Genomic DNA, 27,264 nt, shown 5'->3' on the forward strand with positions numbered 1-27,264 from the left:
AAGCAAGACTAAAAGGGAAAAACAGCAGTGAAAGGGAAAAGCAGCAGTGAATGTGAAAATCAGCAGTGAAAGGGAAAAGCAGCAGTGAATGGGAAAAGCAGCAGTGAAAGGGAAAAGCAGGACTAAAAGGCAAAAGCACGATTGAAAGGGAAAAGCAAGAATAAAAGGGAAAAGAGCAGAGAAAGGGAAAAGTAGTACTAAAAGGGAAAAGCAGCAGTGAATGGGAAAAGCAGCAGTGAATGGGAAAAGCAGCAGCGAATGGGAAAAGCAGCAGAGAAAGGGAAAAGCAGGACTAAAAGGGAAAAGCAGCAGTGAAAGGGAAAAGCAGCAGTGAAAGGGAAAAGCAAGAATAAAAAGGAAAAGCAGCAGTGAAAAGGGAAAAGCAGTGAAAGGGAAAAGCAGCAGTGAAAGGGAAAATCAGCAGTGAAAGGGAAAAGCAGGACTAAAAAGGAAAAGCACGAGTGAAAGGGAAATGCAAGACTAAAAGGGAAAAGCACGAGTGAAAGGGAAAATCAAGACTAAAAGGGAAAATAGCAGAGAAAGGGAAAAGCAGGACTAAAAGGGAAAAGCAACAGTGAAAGGGAAAAGCAGCAGTGAATGGGAAGAGCAGCAGTGAAAGGGAAGAGCAGCAGGGGAAGAGAAAAGCAGCATGAAAGGGAACAGCAGCAGTGAAAGGGAAAAGCAGCAGTGAAAGGGAAAAGCAGCAGTGAGAGGTAAAAGAAGCAGTGAAAGGGAAAAGCAAGACTTAAAGGGAAAAGCAGCAGTGAAAAGTTAAAGAAGCTGTGAAAGGAAAAAGCAGCAGTGAAAGGGAAATGCAGCACTAAAAGGAAAAAGCAGCAGTGAAAGGGAAGAGCAGCAATGAAAGGGAAGAGCAGCAGTGAAAGGGAAAAGCAACAGTGAAAGGGAAGAGCAGCAGTGAAAGGGAAGAGCAGCAGTGAAAGGGAAGAGCAGCAGTGAAAGGGAAGAGCAGCAGTGCAAGGGAAGAGCAGCAGTGAAAGGGAAAATCAGCAGTGAAAGGGAAAAGCAGGACTAAAAAGGAAAAGCACGAGTGAAAGGGAAATGCAAGACTAAAAGGGAAAAGCACGAGTGAAAGGGAAAATCAAGACTAAAAGGGAAAATAGCAGAGAAAGGGAAAAGCAGGACTAAAAAGGAAAAGCAACAGTGAAAGGGAAAAGCAGCAGTGAATGGGAAGAGCAGCAGTGAAAGGGAAGAGCAGCAGGGGAAGAGAAAAGCAGCAGTGAAAGGGAAAAGCAGCAGTGAAAGGAAAAAGCAAGACTAAAAGGGAAAAGCAGCAGTGAAAGGGAAAAGCAAGAATAAAAAGGAAAAGCAGCATGAAAGGGAACAGCAGCAGTGAAAGGGAAAAGCAGCAGTGAAAGGGAAAAGCAGCATGAAAGGGAAAATCAGCAGTGAAAGGGAAAATCAGCAGTGAAAGGGAAAATCAGCAGTGAAAGGGAAAAGCAGCAGTGAAAGGGAAAAGCAACAGTGAAAGGGAAGAGCAGCAGTGAAAGGGAAGAGCAGCAGTGCAAGGGAAGAGCAGCAGTGAAAGGGAAGAGCAGCAGTGAAAGGGAAGACGAGCAGAGAAAGGGAAGAGCAGCAGTGAAAGGGAAGAGCAGCAGTGAAAGGGAAGAGCAGCAGTGAAAGGGAAAAGCAGGACTAGAAAGGAAAAGCACGAGTGAAAGGGAAAAGCAAGACTAAAAGGGAAAAGCACGAGTGAAAGGGAAAATCAAGACTAAAAGGGAAAGTAGCAGAGAAAGGGAAAAGCAGGACTAAAAGGGAAAAGCAACAGTGAAAGGGAAAAGCAGCAGTGAATGGGAAAAGCAGCAGAGAAACGTAAAAAGCAGCAGAGAAAGGGAAGTGCAGCAGTGAAAGGGAAGAGCAGCAGTGAAAGAGAAAAGCAGCAGTGAAAAAGAAAAGCAAGACTGAAAGGGAAAAGCAAGACTAAAAGGGAAAAGCAAGACTGAAAAAGAAAAGCAAGACTGAAAGGGAAAATCAGCAGTGAAAGGGAAAAGCAGCAGTGAATGTGAAAATCAGCAGTGAAAGGGAAAAGCAGCAGTGAATGGGAAAAGCAGCAGTGAAAGGGAAAAGCAGGACTAAAAGGCAAAAGCACGATTGAAAGGGAAAAGCAAGAATAAAAGGGAAAAGAGCAGAGAAAGGGAAAAGTAGGACTAAAAGGGAAAAGCAGCAGTGAATGGGAAAAGCAGCAGCGAATGGGAAAAGCAGCAGAGAAAGGGAAAAGCAGGACTAAAAGGGAAAAGCAGCAGTGAAAGGGAAAAGCAGCAGTGAAAGGGAAAAGCAAGAATAAAAAGGAAAAGCAGCAGTGAAAAGGGAAAAGCAGTGAAAGGGAAAAGCAGCAGTGAAAGGGAAAATCAGCAGTGAAAGGGAAAAGCAGGACTAAAAAGGAAAAGCACGAGTGAAAGGGAAATGCAAGACTAAAAGGGAAAAGCACGAGTGAAAGGGAAAATCAAGACTAAAAGGGAAAATAGCAGAGAAAGGGAAAAGCAGGACTAAAAGGGAAAAGCAACAGTGAAAGGGAAAAGCAGCAGTGAATGGGAAGAGCAGCAGTGAAAGGGAAGAGCAGCAGGGGAAGAGAAAAGCAGCAGTGAAAGGGAAAAGCAGCAGTGAAAGGAAAAAGCAAGACTAAAAGGGAAAAGCAGCAGTGAAAGGGAAAAGCAAGAATAAAAAGGAAAAGCAGCATGAAAGGGAACAGCAGCAGTGAAAGGGAAAAGCAGCAGTGAAAGGGAAAAGCAGCAGTGAGAGGTAAAAGAAGCAGTGAAAGGGAAAAGCAAGACTTAAAGGGAAAAGCAGCAGTGAAAAGTTAAAGAAGCTGTGAAAGGAAAAAGCAGCAGTGAAAGGGAAATGCAGCACTAAAAGGAAAAAGCAGCAGTGAAAGGGAAGAGCAGCAATGAAAGGGAAGAGCAGCAGTGAAAGGGAAAAGCAACAGTGAAAGGGAAGAGCAGCAGTGAAAGGGAAGAGCAGCAGTGAAAGGGAAGAGCAGCAGTGAAAGGGAAGAGCAGCAGTGCAAGGGAAGAGCAGCAGTGAAAGGGAAAATCAGCAGTGAAAGGGAAAAGCAGGACTAAAAAGGAAAAGCACGAGTGAAAGGGAAATGCAAGACTAAAAGGGAAAAGCACGAGTGAAAGGGAAAATCAAGACTAAAAGGGAAAATAGCAGAGAAAGGGAAAAGCAGGACTAAAAAGGAAAAGCAACAGTGAAAGGGAAAAGCAGCAGTGAATGGGAAGAGCAGCAGTGAAAGGGAAGAGCAGCAGGGGAAGAGAAAAGCAGCAGTGAAAGGGAAAAGCAGCAGTGAAAGGAAAAAGCAAGACTAAAAGGGAAAAGCAGCAGTGAAAGGGAAAAGCAAGAATAAAAAGGAAAAGCAGCATGAAAGGGAACAGCAGCAGTGAAAGGGAAAAGCAGCAGTGAAAGGGAAAAGCAGCATGAAAGGGAAAATCAGCAGTGAAAGGGAAAATCAGCAGTGAAAGGGAAAATCAGCAGTGAAAGGGAAAAGCAGCAGTGAAAGGGAAAAGCAACAGTGAAAGGGAAGAGCAGCAGTGAAAGGGAAGAGCAGCAGTGCAAGGGAAGAGCAGCAGTGAAAGGGAAGAGCAGCAGTGAAAGGGAAGACGAGCAGAGAAAGGGAAGAGCAGCAGTGAAAGGGAAGAGCAGCAGTGAAAGGGAAGAGCAGCAGTGAAAGGGAAAAGCAGGACTAGAAAGGAAAAGCACGAGTGAAAGGGAAAAGCAAGACTAAAAGGGAAAAGCACGAGTGAAAGGGAAAATCAAGACTAAAAGGGAAAGTAGCAGAGAAAGGGAAAAGCAGGACTAAAAGGGAAAAGCAACAGTGAAAGGGAAAAGCAGCAGTGAATGGGAAAAGCAGCAGAGAAACGTAAAAAGCAGCAGAGAAAGGGAAGTGCAGCAGTGAAAGGGAAGAGCAGCAGTGAAAGAGAAAAGCAGCAGTGAAAAAGAAAAGCAAGACTGAAAGGGAAAAGCAAGACTAAAAGGGAAAAGCAAGACTGAAAAAGAAAAGCAAGACTGAAAGGGAAAATCAGCAGTGAAAGGGAAAAGCAGCAGTGAAAGGGAAGAGCAGCAGTGAAAGGGAAGAGCAGCAGGGGAAGGGAAAAACAGCAGTGAAAGGGAAAAGCAGCAGTGAAAGGGAAAAGCAGGACTAAAAAGGAAAAGCACGAGTGAAAGGGAAATGCAAGACTAAAAGGGAAAAGCACGAGTGAAAGGGAAAATCAAGACTAAAAGGGAAAATAGCAGAGAAAGGGAAAAGCAGGACTAAAAGGGAAAAGCAACAGTGAAAGGGAAAAGCAGCAGTGAATGGGAAGAGCAGCAGTGAAAGGGAAGAGCAGCAGGGGAAGAGAAAAGCAGCAGTGAAAGGGAAAAGCAGCAGTGAAAGGAAAAAGCAAGACTAAAAGGGAAAAGCAGCAGTGAAAGGGAAAAGCAAGAATAAAAAGGAAAAGCAGCATGAAAGGGAACAGCAGCAGTGAAAGGGAAAAGCAGCAGTGAAAGGGAAAAGCAGCATGAAAGGGAAAATCAGCAGTGAAAGGGAAAATCAGCAGTGAAAGGGAAAATCAGCAGTGAAAGGGAAAAGCAGCAGTGAAAGGGAAAAGCAACAGTGAAAGGGAAGAGCAGCAGTGAAAGGGAAGAGCAGCAGTGCAAGGGAAGAGCAGCAGTGAAAGGGAAGAGCAGCAGTGAAAGGGAAGACGAGCAGAGAAAGGGAAGAGCAGCAGTGAAAGGGAAGAGCAGCAGTGAAAGGGAAGAGCAGCAGTGAAAGGGAAAAGCAGGACTAGAAAGGAAAAGCACGAGTGAAAGGGAAAAGCAAGACTAAAAGGGAAAAGCACGAGTGAAAGGGAAAATCAAGACTAAAAGGGAAAGTAGCAGAGAAAGGGAAAAGCAGGACTAAAAGGGAAAAGCAACAGTGAAAGGGAAAAGCAGCAGTGAATGGGAAAAGCAGCAGAGAAACGTAAAAAGCAGCAGAGAAAGGGAAGTTCAGCAGTGAAAGGGAAGAGCAGCAGTGAAAGAGAAAAGCAGCAGTGAAAGGGAAAATCAGCAGTGAAAGGGAAAATCAGCAGTGAAAGGGAAAATCAGCAGTGAAAGGGAAAATCAGCAGTGAAAGGGAAAAGCAGCAGTGAAAGGGAAGAGCAGCAGTGAAAGGGAAGAGCAGCAGGGGAAGGGAAAAACAGCAGTGAAAGGGAAAAGCAGCAGTGAAAGGGAAAAGCAGGACTAAAAAGGAAAAGCACGAGTGAAAGGGAAATGCAAGACTAAAAGGGAAAAGCACGAGTGAAAGGGAAAATCAAGACTAAAAGGGAAAATAGCAGAGAAAGGGAAAAGCAGGACTAAAAGGGAAAAGCAACAGTGAAAGGGAAAAGCAGCAGTGAATGGGAAGAGCAGCAGTGAAAGGGAAGAGCAGCAGGGGAAGAGAAAAGCAGCAGTGAAAGGGAAAAGCAGCAGTGAAAGGAAAAAGCAAGACTAAAAGGGAAAAGCAGCAGTGAAAGGGAAAAGCAAGAATAAAAAGGAAAAGCAGCATGAAAGGGAACAGCAGCAGTGAAAGGGAAAAGCAGCAGTGAAAGGGAAAAGCAGCAGTGAGAGGTAAAAGAAGCAGTGAAAGGGAAAAGCAAGACTTAAAGGGAAAAGCAGCAGTGAAAAGTTAAAGAAGCTGTGAAAGGAAAAAGCAGCAGTGAAAGGGAAATGCAGCACTAAAAGGAAAAAGCAGCAGTGAAAGGGAAGAGCAGCAATGAAAGGGAAGAGCAGCAGTGAAAGGGAAAAGCAACAGTGAAAGGGAAGAGCAGCAGTGAAAGGGAAGAGCAGCAGTGAAAGGGAAGAGCAGCAGTGAAAGGGAAGAGCAGCAGTGCAAGGGAAGAGCAGCAGTGAAAGGGAAAATCAGCAGTGAAAGGGAAAAGCAGGACTAAAAAGGAAAAGCACGAGTGAAAGGGAAATGCAAGACTAAAAGGGAAAAGCACGAGTGAAAGGGAAAATCAAGACTAAAAGGGAAAATAGCAGAGAAAGGGAAAAGCAGGACTAAAAGGGAAAAGCAACAGTGAAAGGGAAAAGCAGCAGTGAATGGGAAGAGCAGCAGTGAAAGGGAAGAGCAGCAGGGGAAGAGAAAAGCAGCAGTGAAAGGGAAAAGCAGCAGTGAAAGGAAAAAGCAAGACTAAAAGGGAAAAGCAGCAGTGAAAGGGAAAAGCAAGAATAAAAAGGAAAAGCAGCATGAAAGGGAACAGCAGCAGTGAAAGGGAAAAGCAGCAGTGAAAGGGAAAAGCAGCATGAAAGGGAAAATCAGCAGTGAAAGGGAAAATCAGCAGTGAAAGGGAAAATCAGCAGTGAAAGGGAAAAGCAGCAGTGAAAGGGAAAAGCAACAGTGAAAGGGAAGAGCAGCAGTGAAAGGGAAGAGCAGCAGTGCAAGGGAAGAGCAGCAGTGAAAGGGAAGAGCAGCAGTGAAAGGGAAGACGAGCAGAGAAAGGGAAGAGCAGCAGTGAAAGGGAAGAGCAGCAGTGAAAGGGAAGAGCAGCAGTGAAAGGGAAAAGCAGGACTAGAAAGGAAAAGCACGAGTGAAAGGGAAAAGCAAGACTAAAAGGGAAAAGCACGAGTGAAAGGGAAAATCAAGACTAAAAGGGAAAGTAGCAGAGAAAGGGAAAAGCAGGACTAAAAGGGAAAAGCAACAGTGAAAGGGAAAAGCAGCAGTGAATGGGAAAAGCAGCAGAGAAACGTAAAAAGCAGCAGAGAAAGGGAAGTGCAGCAGTGAAAGGGAAGAGCAGCAGTGAAAGAGAAAAGCAGCAGTGAAAAAGAAAAGCAAGACTGAAAGGGAAAAGCAAGACTAAAAGGGAAAAGCAAGACTGAAAAAGAAAAGCAAGACTAAAAGGGAAAATCAGCAGTGAAAGGGAAAAGCAGCAGTGAAAGGGAAGAGCAGCAGTGAAAGGGAAGAGCAGCAGGGGAAGGGAAAAACAGCAGTGAAGGGGAAAAGCAGCAGTGAAAGGGAAAAGCAAGAATAAAAAGGAAAAGCAGAAGTGAAAGGTAAAAGCAGCAGTGAAAGGGAAAAGCAGCAGTGAAATGGAAAAGCAGCAGTAAAGGGAAAAGCAAGACTAAAAGGCAAAAGCAGCAGTGAAAGGGAAAAGCAGCAGTGAAAGGGAAAATCAGCAGTGAAGGGGAAAAGCCACAGTGAAAGGGAAAAGCCACAGTGAAAGGGAAAAGCAGAGTGAACGGGAACAGCAAGACTAAAAGGGAAAAACAGCAGTGAAAGAGAAAAGCAGCAGTGAAAGGGAAGAGCAGCAGTGAAAGGGAAGAGCAGCAGTGAAAGGGAAGAGCAGCAGTGAAAGGGAAGACGAGCAGTGAAAGGGAAGAGCAGCAGTGAAAGGGAAGAGCAGCAGTGAATGGGAAAATCAGCAGTGAAAGGGAAAAGCAGGACTAAAAAGGAAAAGCACGAGTGAAAGGGAAAAGCAAGACTAAAAGGGAAAAGCACGAGTGAAAGGGAAAATCAAGACTAAAAGGGAAAATAGCAGAGAAAGGGAAAAGCAGGACTAAAAGGGAAAAGCAACAGTGAAAGGGAAAAGCAGCAGTGAATGGGAAAAGCAGCAGTGAATGGGAAAAGCAGCAGAGAAAGGAAAAAGCAGCAGAGAAAGGGAAGTGCAGCAGTGAAAGGGAAGAGCAGCAGTGAAAGAGAAAAGCAGCAGTGAAAAAGAAAAGCAAGACTGAAAGGGTAAAGCAAGACTAAAAGGAAAAAGCAAGACTGAAAAAGAAAAGCAAGACTAAAAGGGAAAATCAGCAGTGAAAGGGAAAAGCAGCAGTGAAAGGGAAGAGCAGCAGTGAAAGGGAAGAGCAGCAGGGGAAGAGAAAAGCAGCAGTGAAAGGGAAAAGCAGCAGTGAAAGGAAAAAGCAAGACTAAAAGGGAAAAGCAGCAGTGAAAGGGAAAAGCAAGAATAAAAAGGAAAAGCAGCAGTGAAAGGGAAAAGCAGCAGTGAAAGGGAAAAGCAGCAGTGAAAGGGAAAAGCAGCATGAAAGGGAAAAGCAGCATGAAAGGGAAAAGCAGCAGTGAAAGGGAAAAGCAAGACTAAAAGGGAAAAGCAGCAGTGAAAGGGAAAATCAGCAGTGAAAGGGAAAATCAGCAGTGAAAGGGAAAATCAGCAGCAGTGAAAGGGAAAAGCAGCAGTGAAAGGGAAAAGCAACAGTGAAAGGGAAGAGCAGCAGTGAAAGGGAAGAGCAGCAGTGAAAGGGAAGAGCAGCAGTGCAAGGGAAGAGCAGCAGTGAAAGGGAAGAGCAGCAGTGAAAGGGAAGACGAGCAGTGAAAGGGAAGAGCAGCAGTGAAAGGGAAGAGCAGCAGTGAAAGGGAAGAGCAGCAGTGAAAGGGAAAAGCAGGACTAGAAAGGAAAAGCACGAGTGAAAGGGAAAAGCAAGACTAAAAGGGAAAAGCACGAGTGAAAGGGAAAATCAAGACTAAAAGGGAAAGTAGCAGAGAAAGGGAAAAGCAGGACTAAAAGGTAAAAGCAACAGTGAAAGGGAAAAGGAGCAGTGAATGGGAAAAGCAGCAGAGAAACGTAAAAAGCAGCAGAGAAAGGGAAGTTCAGCAGTGAAAGGGAAGAGCAGCAGTGAAAGAGAAAAGCAGCAGTGAAAAAGAAAAGCAAGACTGAAAGGGAAAAGCAAGACTAAAAGGGAAAAGCAAGACTGAAAAAGAAAAGCAAGACTAAAAGGGAAAATCAGCAGTGAAAGGGAAAAGCAGCAGTGAAAGGGAAGAGCAGCAGTGAAAGGGAAGAGCAGCAGGGGAAGGGAAAAACAGCAGTGAAAGGGAAAAGCAGCAGTGAAATGGAAAAGCAAGAATAAAAAGGAAAAGCAGAAGTGAAAGGTAAAAGCAGCAGTGAAATGGAAAAGCAGCAGTAAAGGGAAAAGCAAGACTAAAAGGCAAAAGCAGCAGTGAAAGGGAAAAGCAGCAGTGAAATGGAAAAGCAGAAGTGAAGGGGAAAATCAGCAGTGAAAGGGAAAAGCCACAGTGAAAGGGAAAAGCAGAGTGAACGGGAACAGCAAGACTAAAAGGGAAAAACAGCATTGAAAGAGAAAAGCAGCAGTGAATGTGAAAATCAGCAGTGAAAGGGAAGAGCAGCAGTGAAAGGCAAGAGCAGCAGTGAAAGGGAAGAGCTGCAGTGAAATGGAAGAGCAGCAGTGAATGGGAAAAGCAGCAGTGAAAGGGAAAAGAAGGACTAAAAGGGAAAAGCACGATTGAAAGGGAAAAGCAAGAATAAAACGGAAAAGCAGCAGAGAAAGGGAAAAGTAGGACTAAAAGGGAAAAGCAGCAGTGAATGGGAAAAGCAGCAGTGAATGGGAAAAGCAGCAGTGAATGGGAAAAGCAGCAGTGAATGGGAAAAGCAGCAGTGAAAGGGAAAAGCAGCAGTGAAAGTGAAAAGCAAGAATAAAAAGGAAAAGCAGCAGTGAAAGGAAAAGCAGCAGTGAAAGGGAAAAGCAGCAATGAAAGGGAAAAGCAGCAGTGTAAGGGAAAAGCAGCAGTGAATGGGAAAAGCAGCAGAGAATGGGAAAAGCAAGATTAAAAGGGAAAAGCAGAAGTGAAAGGGAAAAGCAGCAGTGAATGGGAAAATCAGCAGTGAAAGGGAAAAGCAAGACTAAAAGGGAAAAGCAAGACTAAAAGGGAAAAGCAGCAGTGAAAAGGTAAAGCAGCTGTGAAAGGAAAAAGCAGCAGTGAAAGGGAAATGCAGCACTAAAAGGAAAAAGCAGCAGTGAAAGGGAAGAGCAGCAATGAAAGGGAAGAGCAGCAGTGAAAGGGAAAAGCAACAGTGAAAGGGAAGAGCAGCAGTGAAAGGGACGAGCAGCAGTGAAAGGGAAGAGCAGCAGTGAAAGGGAAGAGCAGCAGTGAAAGGGAAGAGCAGCAGTGAAAGGGAAGAGCAGCAGTGAAAGGGAAGAGCAGCAGTGAAAGGGAAGACGAGCAGTGAAATGGAAGTGCAGCAGTGAAAGGGAAGAGCAGCAGTGAATGGGAAAATCAGCAGTGAAAGAGAAAAGCTGGACTAAAAAGGAAAAGCACGAGTGAAAGGGAAAAGCAAGACTAAAAGGGAAAAGCACGAGTGAAAGGGAAAATCAAGACTAAAAGGGAAAATAGCAGAGAAAGGGAAAAGCAGGACTAAAAGGGAAAAGCAACAGTGAAAGGGAAAAGCAGCAGTGAATGGGAAAAGCAGCAGAGAAAGGAAAAAGCAGCAGAGAAAGGAAAAAGCAGCAGTGAAAAAGAAGAGCAGCAGTGAAAGGGAAGAGCAGCAGTGAAAGAGAAAAGCAGCAGTGAAAAAGAAAAGCAAGACTGAAAGAGAAAAGCAAGACTAAAAGTGAAAAGCAAGACTGAAAAAGAAAAGCAAGACTAAAAGGGAAAATCAGCAGTGAAAGGGAAAAGCAGCAGTGAAAGGGAAGATCAGCAGTGAAAGGGAAGAGCAGCAGGGGAAGAGAAAAGCAGAAGTGAAAGGGAAAAGCAGCAGTGAAAGGAAAAAGCAAGAATAAAAAGGAAAGCAGCAGTGAAAGGGAAAAGCAGCAGTGAAAGGGAAGAGCAGCAGTGAAAGGGAAGAGCAGCAGTGAAAGGGAAGAGCAGCAGTGAAAGGGAAGACGAGCAGTGAAAGGAATAAGCAAGACTAAAAGGGAAAAGCAGCAGTGAAAGGGAAAAGCAAGAATAAAAAGGAAAAGCAGCAGTGAAAGGGAAAAGCAGCATGAAAGGGAAAAGCAGCAGTGAAAGGGAAAAGCAAGACTAAATGGGAAAAGCAGCAGTGAAAGGGAAAAGCAGCAGTGAAAGGAAAATCAGCAGTGAAAGGGAAAATCAGCAGTGAAAGGGAAAAGCAGCAGTGAAAGGGAAAAGCAACAGTGAAGGGGAAAAGCAGCAGTGAAAGGGAAAAGCAGAGTGAACGGGAAAAGCAAGACTAAAAGGGAAAAACAGCAGTGAAAGGGAAAAGCAGCAGTGAATGGGAAAATCAGCAGTGAAAGGGAAGAGCAGCAGTGAAAGGGAAGAGCAACAGTGAAAGGGAAAAGCAGCAGTGAAAGGAAAAAGCAAGACTAAAAGGGAAAAGAAAGACTAAAAGGGAAAAGCACGAGTGAAAGGGAATAGCAAGAATAAAAGGGAAAAGCAGCAGAGAAAGGGAAAAGCAGGACTAAAAGGGAAAAGCAGCAGTGAAAGGGAAAAGCAGCAGAGAAAGGGAAAAGCAGCAGAGAAAGGGAAGTGCAGCAGTGAAAGGGAAGAGCAGCAGTGAAAGGGAAAAGCAGCAGGGGAAGGGAAAAGCAGCAGGGGAAGGGAAAAGCAGCAGAGGAAGGGAAAAGCAGCAGTGAAAGGGAAAAGCAAGAATAAAAAGGAAAATCAGCAGTGAAAGGGAAAAGCAGCAGTGAAAGGGAAAAGCAGTAGTGAAAGGGAAAAGTAGCATGAAAGGGAAAAGCAGCAGTGAAAGGGAAAAGCAAGACTAAAAGGGAAAAGCAGCAGTTAAAGGGAAAAGCAGCAGTGAAAGGGAAAATCAGCAGTGAAGGGGAAAATCAGCAGTGAAAGGGAAAAGCAGCAGTGAAAGGGAAGAGCAACAGTGAAAGGGAAAAGCAGCAGTGAAAGGGAAATACAGCAGTGAAAGGGAAAAACAGCAGTGAATGGGAAAATCAGCAGTGAAAGGGAAGAGCAGCAGTGAAAGGGAAGAGCTGCAGTGAAAGGGAAGAGCTGCAGTGAAAGGGAAGAGCAGCAGTGAATGGGAAAAGCAGCAGTGAAAGGGAAAAGCGGGACTAAAAGGGAAAAGAAAGACTAAAAGGGAAAAGCACGAGTGAAAGGGAAAAGCAAGAATAAAAGGGAAAAGCAGCAGAGAAAGGGAAAAGCAGGACTAAAAGGGAAAAGCCGCAGTGAAAGGGAAAAGCAGCAGAGAAAGGGAAAAGCTGCAGAGAAAGGGAAGTGCAGCAGTGAAAGGGAAGAGCAGCAGTGAAAGGGAAAAGCAGCAGTAAAAGGGAAAAGCAAGACTGAAAGGGAAAAGCAAGACTAAAAGGGAAAATCAGCAGTGAAAGGAAAATCAGCAGTGAATGGGAAAAGCAGCAGAGAATGGGAAAAGCAAGATTAAAAGGGAAAAGCAGAAGTGAAAGGGAAAAGCAGCAGTGAATGGGAAAATCAGCAGTGAAAGGGAAAAGCAAGACTAAAAGGGAAAAGCAAGACTAAAAGGGAAAAGCAGCAGTGAAAAGGTAAAGCAGCTGTGAAAGGAAAAAGCAGCAGTGAAAGGGAAATGCAGCACTAAAAGGAAAAAGCAGCAGTGAAAGGGAAGAGCAGCAATGAAAGGGAAGAGCAGCAGTGAAAGGGAAGAGCAGCAGTGAAAGGGAAGAGCAGCAGTGAAAGGGAAGAGCAGCAGTGAAAGGGAAGAGCAGCAGTGAAAGGGAAGTGCAGCAGTGAAAGGGAAGACGAGCAGTGAAATGGTAGAGCAGCAGTGAAAGGGAAGAGCAGCAGTGAATGGGAAAATCAGCAGTGAAAGAGAAATCTGGACTAAAAAGGAAAAGCACGAGTGAAAGGAAAAAGCAAGACTAAAAGGGAAAAGCACGAGTGAAAGGGAAAATCAAGACTAAAAGGTAAAATAGCAGAGAAAGGGAAAAGCAGGACTAAAAGGGAAAAGCAACAGTGAAAGGGAAAAGCAGCAGTGAAAGGGAAAAGCAGCAGTGAATGGGAAAAGCAGCAGAGAAAGGAAAAAGCAGCAGAGAAAGGAAAAAGCAGCAGTGAAAAAGAAGAGCAGCAGTGAAAGGGAAGAGCAGCAGTGAAAGAGAAAAGCAGCAGTGAAAAAGAAAAGCAAGACTGAAAGAGAAAAGCAAGACTAAAAGTGAAAAGCAAGACTGAAAAAGAAAAGCAAGACTAAAAGGGAAAATCAGCAGTGAAAGGGAAAAGCAGCAGTGAAAGGGAAGAGCAGCAGTGAAAGGGAAGAGCAGCAGGGGAAGAGAAAAGCAGCAGTGAAAGGGAAAAGCAGCAGTGAAAGGAAAAAGCAAGACTAAAAGGGAAAAGCAGCAGTGAAAGGGAAAAGCAAGAATAAAAAGGAAAGCAGCAGTGAAAGGGAAAAGCAGCAGTGAAAGGGAAGAGCAGCAGTGAAAGGGAAGAGCAGCAGTGAAAGGGAAGAGCAGCAGTGAATGGGAAAATCAGCAGTGAAAAGGGAAAAGCAGCAGTGAAAGGGAAAAGCAGCAGTGAAAGGGAAGAGCAGCAGTGAAAAGGAAAAGCAGCAGTGAAAGTGAAAATCAGCAGTGAAAGGGAAGAGCCACAGTTAAAGGGAAAAGCCGCAGTGAAAGGGAAAAGCAGTACTTAATAAGAAAAGCAGCAGTGAAAGGGAAAAGCCGCAGTGAAAGGGAAAAGCAGTACTTAATAAGAAAAGCAGCAGTGAAAGGGAAAATCAGCAGTGAAAGGGAAAAGGAGAAGTGAAAGGGAAAAGGAGAAGTGAAAGGGAAAAGCAGCAGTGAAAGGGAAGAGCAGCAGTGAAAGGGAAAAGCAGCAGTGAAATGGAAGAGCAGCAGTGAAAGGGAAAAGCAGCAGTGAAATGGAAGAGCAGCAGTGAAAGGGAAAAGCAGCAGTGAAAGGGAAAAGCAGCAGTGAAAGGGAAAAGCAGCAGTGAACGGGAAAAGCAGCAGTGAAAGGGAAAAGCAGCAGTGAAAGGGAAAAGCAAGACTGAAAGGAAAAAGCAGCAGTGAAAGGGAAAAGCAAGACTAAAAGGGAAAAGCAAGACTAAAAGGGAAAAGCAAGACTAAAAGGGAAAATAAGCAGTGAAAAGGAAATGCGAGACTAAAAGGGAAAAGCAAGACTAAAAGGGAAAAGCAGCAGTGAAAGGGAAATGCAAGACTAAAAGTGAAAAGCAAGACTAAAAGGGAAAAGCAGCATGGAATGGGAAAAGCAGCAGTGAAAGGGAAAAGCAGCAGTGAAAGGGAAAAGCAGCAGTGAAAGAGAAAAGCAGCAGTGAAAGGGAAAAGCAGCAGTGAACGGGAAAAGCAAGAATAAAAGGGAAAAGCAGCAATGAATGGGAAAAGCAAGACTAATAGGGAAAAGCAGCATGAAAGGGAAAAGCGGCAGTGAAAGGGAAAAGCGGCAGTGACATGGAAAAGGAACAAGAAAATGCAGCCCTGGAAGGGAGAAGCAGAACTGATAAAGAAAAGGAGCCCTGAAAGGGAAAAGGAGCCCTGAAAAAGAAAATAAGCAAAGGAAAGCAGCCCTGAAAGGGATAAGCAGCCCTGAGAAAGAAAATAAGCAATGAAATGCAGCCCTGAAAGGGAAAAGGAGCCCCGAAAGGGAAAGGAACAGCATAAAGTAACACTGATAGGGAAAAGGAGTACATAAAGGGCAAAGGCAGCACTGAAAGAGAAAAGAAGCCCTGAAAGGGAAAAGCATCAAAGCAAGGGAAAAGAAGCACTGAAATGTAAAAGGAACAAGCACAGGGAGCAGGCAGGTAGGCACAGCAAAGCAGCAAGCAAAGCCCAATCTCTCAGAGGGGGCCTGCTAACAGGAAGCCCAGCTATTGCCCTCCCAAAGAAACTCCACCATTTTGACAGCCAAAACAGAAACTACGGTTTCGGTTCTCATGACTCTTCCCTGCGCTCCCAAATAAATGGTTTCGTGACATCCTCTACCACACTGCAACTGCTCAGAATAATCAAAATTATATCATTCATGACATAAGAAACTCACTTTTGCCTGGTGGCAACGACAGTCCATTCCCATCCTGTCCCTCCATTTAATGAACATTGCATTTGGCCTTCTAACAGCCTCCTGGATGAATCCACCAAAAGCAAGGAAGCACCCTGCCCTTACTCTGAAGAGAGAAAGAAAGCAAGGTTCATGGAAACAGGCACACAAGGCTCGCAACAAGACACGGTGCTCCAGATCATGCCAGAGATAGGACTACCACAGTGCCAGAACATGATTTACCACTAAAGGAAACATCTGGGAGCACATTCACAACTTCAGCACAAGCTGTAATGGCTCAGCATATTTAGCTTTCTTATCGTTCAGCTGGAGAACGAGATACTCCGAAGTATCAGTCAGCAAGCACTCGGATGAGCCTGACCTCTGGTTTTAACGATGACAGACATCATTACTGCCACCTCTGACACCTTACCAGGAGATGCTTCCATTTATTAGCCTGGTCTTGATTCCTTCCATCAGCAGCTGCTCCTAAACTGACCTCCATTCATACAGTGATACCACTGACTTCTAGCACGAGCTGACCTGCAAGACAGAGAAGAGAAAGCAGGATGGCAACAAATACTGACATAGCACAATCTAATATTCTTGAACAGCCGCAAAAGAGACAAAACAGGAGAGAAACGCATCCGCAACAACACCCCAGTTCATAAAGAAATGCAACTCCAGCCTGGCCTCAGCAGCCCTTATATATTTCTTACACATTTGATTAAGCCAACTGCAATTTGAACCAGGAGAATTCACAGTCTCTTGCAAATGTCACCGTAAAGCAGAATAGGACACAGCAAAAAAAAAAAAAAAAAAGAAAAAGAAAAAAAAAAAAGAAATATAAAGAAAAAAAGCAAGCCAAAAACCAGGGAATCAAAGTTTAAAAAACCACAGAAAACAAATAGAAAAAAAAACACATACTATCTGTAACAACAGAAAGACTAGCACAGTGTGAATATACTACAAAGGTAAGGAAAGAATGGCTCACCCACCACTGAGGATGGAAGTGCACAGAACAAACTCCACAGAGGAGAAACCATCAAAAAAAATTCCACCCATTGGCAGTCAGCCTTCAAAAATGAGCTGTAAGAGAGGTGCAGCCAGGCTCCATCCCTTCCAGTCACTCAGCTGCATTGCCCTCACCTGCACTAACCAGGGCTGACCAGGTCCCTTCCCTAGGTGATAATCAGTGGCTCAGACTGTGATTCAACAGTTCTCATACAGCGTATATAAAGAAAAATAGCAAAACATAGATGAAAAACACAACAACAAATAAACCATGAAGGATTTTAGGAAATAACACAGAATTAAAAAAAATAATAATAATAAAAGCAAAGAAAAAATGATAAATCAAACAAAAGAAAAAAACTAAGACAAGGAAAAACAGAAAAAAACTTATAAAAAAAACAAAAAACAAAAAACAAAAAACAAAAAACAAAAAACAAAAAAAACACGACATAGAAAACACCAAATAGGAAAGAAAACCATAGAACTGCAAAGGAAAAAAAATAACACAGCAAAGCAAAGCACAGATGATAAAAAACAACAAGGAAAACACACCTCCCTGACATGACATCTTGCCTCCTGAGCAGGTCACAGTGTCCCTCACTCAGATGTAGAGCAGGAAGGAAGCTGAGACCCCATGTGTTCCTTGCTGCGCACTCCCATCTAAAAGGTCCATATGCTCTGAAGAGTGAGCAAAGCCTCAAAATGGTGGTAAGGTAACACTTTGCTATAGAAAGGGAAAGGGGAACTTCACAGAAACCAAGACAAAGGGTAACTGTACATTTAAAAGTGCAGGGAAAGGGGGAATTGCAGACACTTAGTCAAAATAAAGCCAGAGAAGAGGGCAATAAAGATAAGAAGAAACTGTCCGGAGACCTCTGACAAGAAGGATTAGATCCCCCCCCGGGCAAGATGATGCCGACATGGGAGAACAATAACAGCAGATAACACCAAGAAGAAAACAGAAGAAGACTTTCACCCCAAAACATCGGCAAGGGTCACGGGGAATGGGGTCAGGGGGAATGAGGGAATGGGGTCGCGGGGAACGGGGCCATAGGGAATGTAATGAATATGTAATCAAACTGAGGAGGAGACTATTGTTTATGTATTAGCTTAACCTATATCTGTAACACACTTTTCTCTTTACGGTGTGCAAGTTTGGAGGAGCTATCCCCCTTGCACCCGGCGCTGCGCAACGCTGGAATAAACATACCTGCTTTATAACCCATCTCTGGATTATAGAGTTTGATTCCGCGAGTCAATTTGGCCCCCCAGATGGGACCCTCTCTGTTCGGCTGCAGGACCAGCTGAGAAGGGGGACGCCTTTGGCGCGCCCCGAGATTTCTCGGAAGGACTCCCCTCCCTCATCTGATCACTGCAGGAGCAGACAAGAACCATCTATCGGCGGACCAGGTATGTGAAATGGGGGACCCGTAAGTCGTGAGGAGACGTCCTACGCAGGGCACAGTGGAGTCGGCGTGCTCCCCCCCAGGGATGTGAGCTCACGGGTTAGGTTAGGTTGCCGGCTGGGTTAGGACTCCCTAGGGAATGCTTACAAAGGGGCCAGTAAGTCGTACGCATGGTAAAAGAGCTATTGCTCACATTCAGGTGATTGCTAATTGGGCAGAGCTTGTCTGCTCTCTGGTACAGGGTGATTTGGGTAATCCTGGGATAATTGGTATCATACAGCGCTGTCTATATAGGTGACCTAAGTCAACAACTAGCACCGGTGTTCTTAACATCTTTGGTTAAGCTTAACAAATGATATATTGTAATTGTGTTTGAATTGTCGTGTGAGTGTGGTGTGAGTGAGACGCAGCACAGCTGCGGGGCGAGTGTGGAGTCCTGACCCGCGGTTCCGTCCTCCCGCGAGGGAAACGGCCGGGGACGGACGAAGCGAAAGTTGTCTCCAATACTTGTTTGTCTTTGTTTTAATACATGTTTATTTTGTATTATTAATTACTGGTTGTTGTAAAGTATGTGGTCATAAGTCATAACAATGCTGTTGTGTCAGAAGTGGTTTTACTTATAAAAGAATACGGTGGTTTATATTAAGTTACGATGGGAAAATCACAGAGCAAAGAGGTCCCTGCGCGCTCACCCCTGACGTGTATACTGGCACATTGGCGAGATATCGCTGGGGAACCAGGAGGAACCCTGAGCTGAAAAAAAATTCTGATTAAATATTGTAATCAGTGGTGGTTGATGTATAAGCTAGAGGACAGGGACAATGAACATATAGAGGGATGTCTGTGTGGTATGAGTATCAAGCCATTTATGTGATACTGTGTTCTGCCTGCGAAGAGGTGTAAGGGAGGTGGGTCAGTCAGTGATGGCTCTGTGGCGAGAGGTGTATAACTGAACGATATGGATTGCTAAGGGAAAGTTATAAGGTAGTAAGAGTGTTTATGGAAACTGAAGAACTGTGTTGTTTGATTTGTGGGTTTTGAAGGGAATGGGACAAACTGTTTTGCTGGTATAAGAAAGTGTAGTTGTTAATGTCATACGGAAGTATCGTTGAGGGTACGTGGAAGTGTAAATGAGGGTACAAATAGTGGAATAGTGTACAGAGGAAAAAGGGTTAAAGAGAAAGTGAGTTTATCTGTGCTGGCATGAGAACAACCCCCCCGCACCGTTCCCCTGCAATCGGAACTCTCAGAGTGGGAGAGGGAGCCAGGGTCAGAGACTGCTGCTGTAAACAGCAAAGGGGAAGGTGGAGAGGACAGGGCACTGGAAGTGAGAATAGTCTTCATGTGCAGAGATGTGGGAAATCTGAAATCTGGGCAGCACTGGATGGCTCTGGAGAGGAGGTGAAATGTAATGATTAGAGTTTGGAAAGCAAAAAAGTTTGGGAAGGACGCAGGTTGAGGAAGGCAAAGATAAAAACAGGGATGTCAGGTCTGAAGAGAGGAGTACAATAAGAAGAAAACAAACAAACAACAACAACAACAGAAAACAAAACAAACACCTGATTGAGAATCAGAGATGTTCAGGAAATTGAGAATAATAACAGCTGTTACTGTTGTGGTGCTAGAGTAGGGCCATAGGACCCAGGGATCCCCCACGAGGAAAGGGGATGGAGGCTTGAAGAGCCCAGGGAGGGCTCTGCTCCGCTGGAATGAAAGCAGTGTACAAACTGCAGTGGGACACTGGTAGAGAAATCTGACCAAGCTGAGTGAGAAGGAATTGTCTCTGATTGCAGAGCTGAACAATGAGAACTTGGGAAGTTTACCCTAGCAGATACACCGATGAAACTGCAGCTAAAGAAGCAGGATAAAGTAGTTCATTTTCTGATGGATATGGGAGCTTCTTACTACCCATAGATGGTTTTGTAACATTAGTAGGTGCTACTGCCCAACAAGAAAAGGCTTACTTTTGGAATTAATTAAATATAAGCTAAGAAAACAAGTAGGAATACAGGAATTCTTGTACCTGTCAGGTTACCCTGGCAAGAAATTTAATAAAACTGGAGCTAAGGGTCAAACAATATTGGCTGATTAAGAATTGTAAGTCTGACTATTAACACAAACTGGGAAAAACAATGTTATACCCCCAGGAGCCACAGCAATCTCAAATAAGACACACTTAGGGGTGTGGGCATCAGGGCCAAAAATTAAGTTAAAAGCAAGAGCTCACCCACTCAGGGTAAAGTGATGCCCTTTGAGGATATGTGACTGTAGAAGGATAAAAGAAATAATAGATAATTTTTTGAGTTTGAATTACTAATTGAATGGGAATCCAAGTACAAAACTCCAGTTTTGCCAATTTGCTAAATTTTCGATAGTTTGGTAGAAGACATGAGGACAAGTAATGGAATTGTTGAATGGATACACTCAGTAATGGAAAATCCATGCACTTTATCAACCAAGTTAAGGAATGACTAGGTGGAGTTTACCTTCTGGATTTGAGGGATGTCTCTTCTGCCTGGTTTGGCTAAAGGAAGCCTAAGGTTATTTGCCTTTGAATAGGAAAGCCCTAATAAAGGGAGAAGAGACTCAGTTAACCTGGACAGTGTTACCCAGGGTTGTGAGAACAGCTTAATGATTTTTGAGAACCGGTCAACTTGTGAGCCTGAGACCTGGGATCCTCCATCCTAGGGTGGAACTTTACCGGAGCATGTGGATGCCACAGCGACAAAAGGACTGTGTAGAATAGACTGAGAGTTTGCTGAGTTTCTTGGTTTACAGAAAGCACAAATAACTCAGAAATTACAGCTGGACTTTGAACCTTAAGGACTACCAAGAAAGAAGCCATCTGCTAAGCCAATGAGCTGCAAACTGCCAAGGAACTCCATACGTTCCCAGGAATGACAGGAGGGTGCTGACCATGGATACACAGCTACGGACTGATGGTAAACCTCAAACAGCTTGAAGTGAGTAAGGGATGGCCAGGGTGCCTGAGGGCAGTGGCTGCACTAGTGCTCAATATTCAAGAAGCCCATAAATCTACACTGGGCCAAAGGATACCAGTTTTAATATCTCATACAGTGTTTACTGTATTGGAGGCAAAAGGGGGGACATTAGTTCATTGGCTCTCACCCCAAAGATTCCTGAAATACCAGGCCATCCTGGTAGAGCAGGGTGATGTAGAAATAATTGTGACTAATATTGTCAACCCAGTATCTTTCCTTAGCGGAACACCCGGAGAACCAGTATTACATGACTGCTTTAAATCAACTGAAGCTGCACATTCCAGCCAGTCAGTCGAACCTGAAGGACGAACCCTTAGAAGATGCAGAAGACACCTGGTTTACCAGAAGCTGCAGTTTTATGAGACAAGGAGACTGTAAGGCAGGACATGCAGTAACTGCTACTGACCAGGTAACCGAAGCACAACCACCAGCTGTGGGGACTTCCCCTCAGAAGACTGAAATAACTGCCTTGACAAGAGCTTTAATCATATGGACAGATGCTAAATATGTGCCACACACTCATAGTACCATCTGAAAAGAGCAAGGATTGCTCACACACAAGGAAAACAGCCTGATTTAAATCTACCAATGGTTATTATATGTTGTAAAAGACATCAGAAATGTAACACTGTACAGGAAACAGAAAATAAGATGATAGATCAGGTGGCAGAACAGGCAGTTGAAGAGGGCTTCAATTCCAGACGGTAAACTTAAAATCTCTGAAGCCAAGTCAAAACCTGTAAAATATTCTAAAGAGAACAGGAGTCCAATTAATAATTTAGAAAGGAAGAGAGCAAGCTGACAGATGTGTGCATGCCCAAATGGACACATTATTATGCCCTTTAGTATTTTATGGAAATTGGTTATAAGGGAAGATAAGAGAATATATTGAGCAAACCAACACTACAAAGTACAGTCCCAGTACCAGGAATAGGGCACAAGTGGGCCTCATGGGAGAGGGCCTTCCAGGGCAACAACAGCAAATTGAGTTCACAGAACTCCCAAGAAAAGAGGGGTACCATTGTATGAAAATTTCTGTAACCTTAGAAACAATTGAGGATGCTGCTGCAGATGCTTGATGGACAATCCAAAAGGAGATATCCTGTTTATCCAAAGATGCATTGCAACATGGAGTAGGCAGGGATAACACCGATTGGGGAATAGTTTTCTCTGGATCATGGGATAAACTTACTAGTTGCCAAATTTAGGATGACTAAAACAGCTTTTCTTAGCCTGCATCACCTTGCTACTCTTGGTGTGTTTTACTTGTGTTGTTATAAGATGTCTTTTGTGTCTGTACCAAGGTACTGGAAGGGAATACGAGGTTTGGAAGAGACATGAGCTGAGACAAAAGGTAGAGAGCGGAACCTATTTTGAGACCCATTAAGAATCTAGCAGGTAAAAGCCTGCTAGATTAAAGAAAAGGGGGGAATTGAAGAGTGAGCAAAGCCTCAAAATGGTGGTAAGGTAACACTTTGCTATAGAAAGGGAAAGGGGAACTTCACAGAAACCAAGACAAAGGGTAACTGTACATTTAAAAGTGCAGGGAAAGGGGGAATTGCAGACACTTAGTCAAAATAAAGCCAGAGAAGAGGGCAATAAAGATAAGAAGAAACTGTCCGGAGACCTCTGACAAGAAGGATTAGATCCCCCCCCGGGCAAGATGATGCCGACATGGGAGAACAATAACAGCAGATAACACCAAGAAGAAAACAGAAGAAGAATTTCACCCCAAAACATCGGCAAGGGTCACGGGGAATGGGGTCAGGGGGAATGAGGGAATGGGGTCGCGGGGAACGGGGCCATAGGGAATGTAATGAATATGTAATCAAACTGAGGAGGAGACTATTGTTTATGTATTAGCTTAACCTATATCTGTAACACACTTTTCTCTTTACGGTGTGCAAGTTTGGAGGAGCTATCCCCCTTGCACCCGGCGCTGCGCAACGCTGGAATAAACATACCTGCTTTATAACCCATCTCTGGATTATAGAGTTTGATTCCGCGAGTCAGCTCCTTGGGAAGCACAATGCCACCTGGGGAAAAGAGAAAGCAGGAACAGGACATGCAGGCGGCTTTCACCCAGCAGAAGGCCAGATTCTTCCGTCTGTTATCTGCTCCCCTTTTTAGTCCTAACAGGGCCCTGAGGATACAGAAATAGCAGTGCTTAGCAGAAGGACTCGGAGAAGGACCGGTAGAAACTGTCAGGAGGACAACTGGCATCGCATGGACACAAACAGGCTGTTGGTGCAAGGAAGGAAACAGCACCTGAGCATTTCACCAGACAGGTTCCCTCCTCTCTGTCTTCCTGCAAAGATACAAGGATAAAAACCTCATTTCCTCTGAGAAACAATTGGAAACAAGACCAGAAAATTATTAATTCAAAGGCACTTTTAGGAGATGTATAACAGAGTCCTTCCCAGTTACACGAGCTTACGCTGTGGCCTTTGGAGAAACAAGCTGCCTCTGTGGTCCTGAGGGTTCCTTTTTGTCATCTGTTGGGCACAGCAAGAGAGCTTTTCTTGTACAAATCTATGCCCTGTGTACCTTTCTCCATCCCAAAACCTAGAGTTGTGGTGCAGACACTGGATGCTGACCAGAGCAGTAAAAGAACAGAAGAGGGGAAAAGCAGATACAGGTAAGACACCTAAAAGAAAGGAAAAGAGCAGAAGAGAAGGAAGGATACGGTTAAGAACAAAGGACAGAAGATGGAAAGTGCTATAGAGGATTGGACTGGACATGAGCAGATCAGAGCTACACCAAGGTGTGGCTTCTCCCTGTGTCCCTGTCCACCACTGGCAACATCCCCCAATGACAGGGATGATGCTGCTCCAGCAGCTGATGGGGTTGTGGTCTGGGGTTACGTTCTATGCAGAGCCTCCACAACCTGCTACAGACCCCCAGTTCCCTGCCACTTCTTTTTTTTCCAGGTGTCTGCACACAAGGAACAGGTGTTCCCCATGCCCTGCATGCTGGTAATTAGTGTGGGCAATTACTGTGTGGGAATTGGGGGAGGGAAATTCAGGGGTGGGATAGTGAGGAGGAATTGGAGGGGGCTGGGAAATTGTTTGGGTGGGATTGTAGAGATCAGATATGACTGTTAGGATGGGGGATATTTGGTTGGAAATATTGTCATTTCTATTACTCATTGCTTTGTATAAGTTATCAAATGCTTTATGTTCCCTCTGCTACATCTCTGCTTGCAGTCATTTGTGCAGTGACAAAGGTCCTCAGCTCTACATGCCCACCTCCAAGGTAGGATGGAGCACCACAGATGGCAGTGTTCCACAGCTGCCACCAGCAGCCCCAGCTCGTCCCTCCACACCTGAGGTGTGAGTGGCTGTGAGAGGAATGTCTCTGTGGAAGTGCAGCTCATTCCTCCCCTCTGATGGGGGCAGAAGGCATCTGCATTTCCCTCATGGCTCTTATTTCCTGTGTTACTGTGGGAAATGAGCTGAGCCACTGTGCCTCCCTACTATGGCAAGCTCTGCAGCTCTGCCACTGTCTTTATACTCAGCTGCTCCTATGTGTAATGCTCCACACTTGGACCCTGCAGAGCCCAAAGGCCTCCTTGGCTGCTGTTACTCACCTGGACATTGAGGGTGCTGTGTCTCCAGTCTGTACCTGCTTCCAGGTGGCACTTGCAAGACACTGCGAGTCCACCTGGTTGGAACTGCAGTCAACAAACACAAATGTGAAAGAAATAAGAAAGGATTCTTTCATTTCACAGGCTTTCATCTCCATTGAAAGATGTTCTGCTGTGCAGCACAGCTGGGAGCATTTCATATGTGCAAAAAAGGGGGATAGGCCCTGGCTGTGCCCGGCCCCCTTCCGGCCCAGGCCCCAAAGCAGCCCCGACTGTGCTGGGTTCCCCTCTCACCTGGGCCCTGTAGTGGCCTCAGCTGTGCCTGGTCCCCCTCTGCTCTGGGCCCTGAGCTGGCCCTAACTGTGCCAGGCCCCCCTCTGGAACAGGCCCTGCCTCAAGCCCCGCCCCCTGTGGGCAGCAGTGCTAGTGCCTGTTGGTTTTGCTCTCTTCCCTCTTCTTTCCCTGTTCTCTTCACAAATGCTTTCAGATCCCCCAGGATGACATGCACTGATACTGCTGCCTTCTTCCTGCACAAACTTTCTGATAAGCTCAGCTTTTTCTACAGAGCAGCGTGCCTTTGGAAGTGCTTGGAGGATGTAAACTAACAGCGAGAGAACACTGAGCTCTTCTGGGTCTTTCTAGACATGGCAAAGGGACAGGAGAGTGTGCTCAGCCTCGAGTGGTTGCTTGTATGCAGAAATCACAGTTGTCAACATCTGTGCTGTTTTGCTGTAGGCAGTAGTGTGTGACAAGAAGCCTACAATTATCAATTTAGTGAACGTAATTAATTGTAACAGTTCCCCTTTCTTCTTCCCTTGACACTTGGGTTATGGAGTTCTCCTATGCTATGTGCCGGTGTAATACCTCTGAGCCACAGCACTGTTGCGTTTAGCAAAGCTCATGGCAACAGGCTTTGGCCAACTTCAGAGCTACGTAGATGATGAGAAGATACCCGATGATAGGAGAGAAAATGAACAAGCTCCAAGGTAAGTGTTGTTTTTTCCTTCTAGTCAGCACGCCATCGCTAAATCTTCCATGCTGTGACTTTTATCATGACAGTGATGATCCCTTAACCTCACACCTTTAGCACAGCACTTTCTGTGGAGATTCCCACCAGTGACAAAGTATTAGTGCCGCTTTTCTGCCTGTTTCTTTTTTGTCTGTATTTTCCAGAATGTGGGTATTTCTTTCATTGCCCACAAACACTGCCCAGTGCAGGAGGAGGCAGGGACAAGAGTCAGGAGCAAGGGCAGAATAGTTTCTCAGTTAGTGAATGGAATGCCAGTGTTTTCTGCATATGGACTTGCCATAGTGCTTCTTACAAGGCCTAACAGTGGGATGAAATGTGCCCTGAAGCAGGTGTGCTTGCAGGAAGGCAAAAGAGAATTGCAAATAACGCTAAGGGGGGCCAGTAAGATGATCAGAGGGCTGGAGCACCTTTCCTGTGAGGACAGGTTGAGGGAACTGGGCTTGTTGTGCTTGGAGAAGAGAAGGTTCCAGGGAAACCTCGCTGTGGCCTTCTAGTATTTGAAAGGAGCATATAAACAGGCAGGGGAATGGCTGTTTACAAGGGTGGATAGTGATAGGACAAGGGGGAATGGTTTTAAAGTTATATGGGGACGTTTAGGTTGGATATTAGGTTGATGTTTTTCACACAGAGGGTGGTGACACACTGGAACAGGTTGCCCATTGAGGTTGTGGATGCTCCATCCCTGGAGGCATTCCAGGCCAGGCTGGATGTGGCTCTGGGCAGCCTGGTCTGCTGGTTGGAGACCCTGCACAATGTGGTCCTTTTCAACCCAGGCTATTCTATGAGTCTATGGCTGTTTTTAACACCAAAATGCAACTTGGCTTGTAATTGTTTCTAAAATGATCTGGTTCGTCCTGTTTGGAATGTGATATTTCTACAGCAGAAGGATGCAGAAGTGAAAAGGCTCAAAACGCTACTGAAGGAAATTGCCAAATGTCAGGACAACCTCGAGGAAGCAAATGAATCCATAAGAAAACCATCGAGATGAATTATTTCCTATGGCCAGACCACGGGGGGGCAACGAGGCGGCCGCCACCCACCCCCCATCTCCGTCCCCTTCATCCAACATGAAGGGGGTGATGACGGCGGGGGGCCGAGCCCCTTCTCACACCAACTGGCTTTCGGGTCCCACTCCCAGCGTTTCCCACATGGCGTCGAACATGCGGCGTCGCCTGGAGGCATCCCAAGGTGGGGGGAGGGTCGCAATTGAGCCGCTACGGGTAAAGGAAGGGGGGGCAAAGAGGAGTCGGAGACACCCCCCATCGCCCGGGGCCTTAGGAGCTGAATAGGGCATTGACCGGGAGGAGTGGGGGGTGGGGGGGAAACCGGGAGGGGCGCAGGGTGAGCCTTAATTCTGCTCCCCCCGACTCCAACCGCACCGATCAGCCCTGAGCCCCCCCCCCCATCTGCAGCAGCACCGGCAGGATGTGGAGGCGATGAGGGGGGGTCGCGTTGTCGGGCTCCAAACGGAGGCAAAGCCGTAACCCCCCTCCGGGGCTCCCCATCGTGCCAAAGCCCTCCCGTAACCCCCCCAGGCTCCGGGCAGCCAAACGCCGCAGGTAGCGGCTGCACGCTTTGGGCCGGGGCGGGCCGGGCGCCCGAGCCAATACTCTCAGGTATCCCCGCAGCCCCCCTTCGTTTTGGGTGGTGGGGGGGGGCGCCCACGGGGGTACACGAGCAGCAGCAGCAGCAGCTCCACCTGTAGGGGGGGGACACACAGCCCTCCGTGGAGACACAGCTGACACGTCCCCACCCCTCTGAGGACACCACCCCCCCCCCTTCCCGGGATCGCCTTCCTCCGGCTCTGTAGGCCGTAGGAACCAAAGCAAGGGCGGAACACCAGTGAAGCGGATCGCGTTTCCCAGGGGACTCATTTCTGCAGAGCACGCGTTCCCTCCGGGGGAGCGGGTTACGGCACGGACCCATTGGGGATAATGGGGGGAAGGGGGAGTGGAGACCGGAGAGGCCTGACCTGGTTGCGTGGGGCGGAGGGGGGGGAACGGCAGAGGGAGCGGAAGAGGTTTGTGGGCTGAGGGCCGCCAACAGCCGCCCCCAAGGCCCCAGAATGGTTTAAGGGGGTATTTTGGAGCTAAGGGGTGGATTTGAGATCCATAGGGTGGGTTTAAGGGGGTATTTGGGGGCTGAGGGGTGGATTTGGGGTCCATAGGGTGGGTTTGGGGGGTATCTGGGGGTTATGGGGTGGCCTTTGGGGGTTTTAAGGTGGGTTTGGGGGGTGTTTGGGGGCTGTGGGGTGGGATTAGGGTGCAGTGGGGTGGGTTTGGGGTCTATATTGTAGGTTTAAGGGAGTATTTGGGGGCTGAGGGGTGGATTTTGGGGCCATAGGGTGGGTTTGGGGGGTATCTGGGGGTTATGGGGTGGACTTTGGGGGTTTTAAGGTGGGCTTGGGGGGGTGTTTGGGGGCTGTGGGGTGGGATTAGGGTGCAGTGGGGTGGGTTTGGGGTCTATAGGGTGGGTTGGGGGAGGTATTTGGAGTCAGTGGGGGCACTCTAAGACCCCAGTTTAATGGGGGGGGCGGGGGGGTCTCTTTGGAACCAAATTGGGTTGAAGGGGAAGGGGCGTGGGGGGCAATCTTTTTGCCTACGGCG

General features: G+C 46.0%; 1 long non-coding RNA gene across 3 annotated transcripts in view; it reads right to left on the bottom strand.

Moving 5' to 3' along the window:
- The window catches only part of LOC146759330 (uncharacterized), an 85,676-nt gene extending 62,379 nt beyond the window's left edge, over window positions 1-23,297 (bottom strand). The window contains exons 1-3 of one of the 3 annotated variants that reach the window (XR_014932414.1): window positions 15,770-16,610; window positions 15,054-15,163; window positions 14,624-14,747 (exon numbers count right to left, since the gene is read on the bottom strand). This is a non-coding gene — a long non-coding RNA (uncharacterized LOC146759330). Of the gene's footprint in view, window positions 1-12,495; window positions 14,748-15,053; window positions 15,164-15,769; window positions 16,611-22,006 lie in introns of those variants that run through there. The other 2 variants (XR_014932415.1, XR_014932413.1) reach the window with 2 other exon arrangements.
- Between the last annotated feature and the right edge of the window lie 3,967 nt (window positions 23,298-27,264).

This window comes from Coturnix japonica, chromosome 10 (genome assembly GCF_054131305.1).
Source record: "Coturnix japonica strain WE chromosome 10, WE-NBRP24, whole genome shotgun sequence".
In the NCBI taxonomy this organism is placed as follows: Eukaryota; Metazoa; Chordata; class Aves; order Galliformes; family Phasianidae; genus Coturnix; species Coturnix japonica.